Here is a 5,000-nt window from a genome sequence, read left to right on the forward strand (position 1 = left end):
ATTTTATATTTCTGTTGAAATATAGGGTATTGGTATAGTTGACGCAGTTGTAATATGTATAATAATTTATTAAATGGGTAGATTTTTTTAAGTTAGTATTTTTTTTTTTTCAATCGTTATGCGATGATATTCATAGAAGCCACGACTATCTTCGAAGCGAAGTTCATCCAGATTATTGTAGACACTTTGATCTTTTCTGGGAAGATATTTCTCTTGTGACCAATCCCCTAAGTACCTGAGACACTCGGCGTGGCCCGACTTGTGTGATCTATCATTTGTAAAGTGTACTCTTTTCCCTAGACTCCCCCCCCCCCCCCCCCGCGCTCCGCAAAGTTTACATCTGTAGTATAATTACTAGGAAATGTATTACTTGGTTGTCTTAATGGTGATTATTATATGTTAGTTACAATTATACTGTATAAATATATAATATAATTACAATTAAAAATAATGCCTCCCTAAAAATCTTGAGATCATCCATTTGATCATGGAAAGCAAACACACAACCACTCAGACAACTGAAGACAGGGAGCTCACTTCAGACATTATTTACATCCTGGTTGACAATAGAACAATTATGGGATATCATTTGCAAATATAATAATAGTAGAAAGTTCAAAATAGTGAGATATTTAGCTTTTCACGGGGTATAATCATACGGCTGGCAAGGATGTATCACGATCTACAATTACTATTATTTTACCTATTTTCAATATAGTATTTGCTTCCTCCCAACTTTAGTTTTTATCAGCCCATAATTACGTTTTTCGCACATTACTGATTATTCTTATAGCGATAACTGCTGCTGGAAAGAATATTGTCTGATTTTATATTTTTGGTATCAGGGTAGCTGGCATGATTGTATGATGAAATGGGTGGATTGACTCTTCTGTTTAGTGCCTTCTTTTTTTTCTTTATCTTTTTTTTTTCAAGCGATTAAAATCGATTCAATTCAATATTCATAGAATCCACGACTTTTTTCACTGTGTAGTTCACTGATGTTAAACAAACACTCGGAGCGACTATTTAGGGATCCCCAGACAGAAAGGACTAGTGTGCCCGTAGCTTTAAAGGGCTGGGCGAAACAGAGTCTAGGAAATAATAATGGTGTCACAAACAGTTATAAGACTGAATCATCACTCTGTTGACCTCCAGATACAAGAATCTTAAATTGTCTTACAATCATCGAAATTATACATAACAGCTCAAAATTAGTTTGTTCTTGTACCGTCGCCTCTTGATCAATCTTATTATATAAGGACTGCATTAGCTTTACCAGTGTTTACTTTGATATGTATATACTTCAATACTGCATGACAGTTTAGATTATCAACTTCCGTCAGTTATTTCGTAATTAACAACAGCATAAAAATGCGATTTTACAGTGTTTGCAATAACTAAAAGCTCTTGACTTGGAACGCGTCAACCAATTAATCATAATTAATTCACGCATGTAACCTAACGAGTATGTCTATCTATTTAATTATGTATATTTTTGCATTCGTCTCAACCTACTGTATTTCTTTGACTGATATTTAACTCCTTTGCCTTCCTCTTTGTCTGTCTCATATTCCTTACTATTTGAATGTCGGTTTAACTGCCTGTCTTACCCAATCCTCCCTTCGTCTATTTATCTGTCTGTCCATACATATGTCTACCTGTCTGTCCATCTCGTTGTCAATTTACTTGTCTATTGGTTTATTTATCTTAATTTATTTCTGAATCCGCTGTCATTCCATTTACTTGTTGACTAATATGTCCATATATTTATTTGTTTCCATATCTACTTAATCCTTTCATCATTATCATTGGGGAGCTAACGCCGGCGGGGGCGCATAGCCGCATCTACCCCTGCCTGGCCCGGCCCATCTCTAGCTCCTCACGACAAGTTTGATCGATCTGCCCAAGGCATGACTTCCTCGTTCGTCCCACAGGCCTCCTCTCCCTGGGGTTATCTCGAACAGAGACACCCTGGTGGGCAGGGTCAACCTGCGGAAATCGAGCCAAGTGGCCGTATAGCCTGAGTTGGCGATCGTGGATTGTGCAAGTAACAGGTCCTGAACCGGTCTCATGGTGCAACCGTTGGTTGGACACATGGTCCCGACAACTGTACCCCATGATCCGGCGCAAGGATCTGTTACAAAAAGCATCATGACGAGATTCCAAAGCACAAGATAACGTCCATATAGTAAAACTGGCAGTATCTGGGCCTTGAAGATACATAGCTTGGACCTTCGGTCCAGGTCCAAATACTCTTGTCGAGAGATTTCATTACCCCTACTGCCAGGCCAATCCGTCTAATGACTTCCTGGTCTGATATCCCGGAATCATGAACTGCACTACCGAGGTATATAAAGCTCTCTGTGACCTCGATATTTTCACCGCAAGCACGTACCGACTGCATAGGGTCTCCTAGTAGGCCACCAGAATCCTGGATCTTGGTCTTGGTCCAGGAGACCTCTAGCCCCAGGGGCTTCGCTTCATTGCTAAATGCATCAAGAGCCACCACTAGGGTTTCCAGAGATTCAGATAGAATAGCAACATCATCAGCAGTCAAGGTCGGTAACCTTGATATTGCCCAGAGTTGCTCCACATTGATTTTGAACAGTAGCTCTACCCAGTATCCAGTCCATGCCAATATTGAAAAGTGTTGGTGCAAGAACACAGCCTTGCCTCACACCTGAACTAATAGGGAAGAAGCTCGACAGGCCCCCACCACATTTTACAGCACTTCCAGTACCTGTATACAGGTATGCTATTAGTCCAATAATCCTTGTTGGGATTCTTCTTGGCCTCAGGATATCCCAGAGTGATTCGCGATGCATGGTATCAAATGCCTTTTTGAGGTCGATGTAAGCTGCGAGCAGCCACGTCCGAACTTACGACGGTGCTCTACAACGAGTACCTTGCCTGATATACTGAGTAGTGTAATGACTCGATGATTGCTGCAGTCCCACCGATTCTCTTTCCCCTTCCAGAGAGGGATGACCACACCTCTCAGCAGGTCAGGGTGAATGATACCAGTCTGCCAGATGGCAGACAAGACGGCATGCAAGCCCCTTGCCATAGGTTCTCCACCAGCCTTTAACAGTTCAGCTGGGATGCCGCAAACACCTTCTGCTTTACCACTCTTCAGCTTGGAAATCGCCCCCCCTAACTTCAGTTAGGGAGAATGGATCCTCGCTGATGGGTGGGTCTGGCAGAGGAATGTCAACATTACCCGCGTCCAAGTTAATTGTTGGTCGATCAACCTCATACAACTGCTCAAATTATCAACTTGCTGAACGGACTGCTGTCATCTGTGAGGAGGGCTTGGAGTTCATTTTTCTCAGGGCGGGGTAGGCCAGACGAAGGTCATTTACTAGGAAATCGCTTTCGACCTCCTCTGCAAGATTCCTGATAAACTGTTCCTTATACCTTCTCAATAGTGACCTAGTCCTGTGCACCAGGGAAAGGTGCAAGTTGCGATCCTCTGACAATCGAACTGCACGACAAGCATCTGTGGCTTCCAGTGTTTCCTGCTAGATAAAATTCTGTCTTACTCTTGGGCATTCACCAATCGATTCTTCATCCTTTATGAATTCCAAATTCCAGAGAATTTTCTCTCTCTCTCTCTCTCTCTCTCTCTCTCTCTCTCTCTCTCTCTCTCTCTCTCTCTCTCTCTCTCTCTCTCTCTCTCTCTCTCTCTCTCTCTCTCTCTCTCTCTCTCTCTCTCTCTCTCTCTCTCTCTCTCTCTCTCTCTCTCTCTCTCTCTCTCTCTCTCTCTCTCTCTCTCTCTCTCTCTCTCTCTCTCTCTCTCTCTCTCTCTCTCTCTCTCTTTCCATTTGTCCGCCTATCGTCTCTCTGATAATGTTTATTATTACACAGGAAAAAATGAAATACATATCGTTTCATGGGCTTGGAAGGCAGAAAGAGAAAACCTCTAGCTTTTGTTCTAATTTTGCCTAGATTCAATCTCTCTCTCTCTCTCTCTCTCTCTCTCTCTCTCTCTCTCTCTCTCTCTCTCTCTCTCTCTCTCTCTCTCTCTCTCTCTCTCTCTCTCTCTCTCTCTCTCTCTCACTATTCACTCTTCCTGTTACCTCATTTTCACATATTTCCTCTCTCTTTCCTGTTGTATTTCATGTAAATAGAAATAATGAAATGATATTGGTGATGATTCTAACATAAATATGGTATTGAAGACGCCTGTTATAGGTGGCGGTTTTGGAGTGATGAGAATGTTGTTGGTTATGATCAGGGGTGTCATTGAAGGCAGGGGGCTGGGGGAACTGCCCCCCCCAAGACTGTTTGCCCCCCCTAAAGGTCTGGCTTGCAAAATTACACCTAAGCAGAAACGATGTCCCTGGTTATGACAAGAATAATGATGGCAATGGTGGTAATGAAGACCCCATGATGGTGGTAGCAGTAATAATGGTGATGATTCTGATGCTTCTCCAGGTCTTGTCTCTGATGTGTTCCTGGCTTGCCCACAACTATGCTGGCTACTTCCTCCTGCTAAGAACTCAATCAAGCTTCTGATTGTGGATCATGATTTTGTCTATGGGCTAGATAATTGGTTGCCCATCTAATATGGTATTACACTCCTGTAGGGAAGGCCTGATGTCTAGAGGACACACACTATTTCAGCAATGGTTCTTGACAGGCCCCCTTTGTAGTTTAATCCCTGACAACTTCCATTGTGAGAGCTAGATTTTTAGAGGTTCTCTGCTTTTGGAAATTGTTATACATGTTTACTCTGTGGCTGACCTTCTTTATCGTGTCTTCAGTGAACTCCTTCATTTCTTTTAATAAATTCAGGGTGGCTTATCTTTAGGGCCATGACCAATTTCTGGCAACCAAGATTGACAACTAGATATGCCTCTGCGTTTCTGATGCTACATGCTATTAATTAACTGGCTGGTATTGTTGAAGCCATCAGGTTTATAGGCAACAATGAACTGTAGTAAATGGCTACATCCAGCCTCTTGAACGAGCCTGCCTTTAGCCTTGGTCATTTTAGG

The sequence above is a fragment of the Penaeus chinensis genome, chromosome 11 (genome assembly GCF_019202785.1).
Source record: "Penaeus chinensis breed Huanghai No. 1 chromosome 11, ASM1920278v2, whole genome shotgun sequence".
In the NCBI taxonomy this organism is placed as follows: domain Eukaryota; kingdom Metazoa; phylum Arthropoda; class Malacostraca; order Decapoda; family Penaeidae; genus Penaeus; species Penaeus chinensis.